This window comes from Moschus berezovskii, chromosome 9 (genome assembly GCF_049115385.1).
Source record: "Moschus berezovskii isolate FMDL1 chromosome 9, NW_MosBer_1.0, whole genome shotgun sequence".
In the NCBI taxonomy this organism is placed as follows: Eukaryota; Metazoa; Chordata; class Mammalia; order Artiodactyla; family Moschidae; genus Moschus; species Moschus berezovskii.
The window spans coordinates 49,988,821-49,989,734 of record NC_142468.1 but is presented as its reverse complement, the minus strand read 5'-3'; positions in this window follow the sequence as shown (position 1 = coordinate 49,989,734).

Sequence of the window (914 nt, the reverse complement as noted above, 5' to 3'; positions counted from 1 at the left end):
ACTAGGCACACAGCACTGACTGCACCTGAGACCTGACCCAGCTCGACAAGAGGCGTCATTTCTCCAAAGCAGACAGTCACTGGTTTGGGGCCACCATAGGGGAGGGATTCCTTCCCACGAGTTACTGGATGAGGCTGCAACTAGTGGCCCAAGGCAGTTCTCCAGGGTTGGGTGCAGCTGCGAGCCAGTATCAACCACAATGGCAGCAGCTCAAGGCTAGATGAACTAACTTGGAAAAGCACAAATGCATGGGTTGTCAACAGCCATCAATGTCATCCACACCTGGTACTGCTCAGATTCAGTCTGCTGTCACGGTGAGTTCACACCATCCAGTCACAGCTTCTCCTACATTCTGGTGCTCATAATCCCTGGGGAAAGTTACAAAAGGAAGGTCAATGTGAGAGACTACAGCCCTCTGCTGCTGCACTGGATCACAAGGTCAGATACTCATAATCTCCCCACTTTACCACTCATTCTAGATTCCTCTTTGCGTTGGCAAAGGTTTCCATTGATATAGATTTGCCTGGTGTAGTCATGCAGACCCTCAATGTGAACAGGGCTAAGGTCATTCTTAGGCTATGGTTGCTATTTTCATCTATTTACAGTTAAATCAGGCAGGAAAATAATAAGAGATGCCATGGCAGATCACCTGAAATGCAAACCCATTTCTCCCTGCTCCTTTAGATATCAAATTCTACCTCTTTGTGATGATGAAAGGCATTACCCCTTCCACTGTGATAATTATTTTCTTTGCCTACCATCTGCTGAAGAAGGACAAGGATCACAAAGTGACCAGGAAGCAGCTGTAGCTTTAGGTTTAGAGGTACTCTATGCTCTTTGTCGGAGAAGGCAATGGCAAGCCACTCCAGTACTCTTGCCTAGAAAATCCCATGGACAGAGAAGCCTGGTAGGCT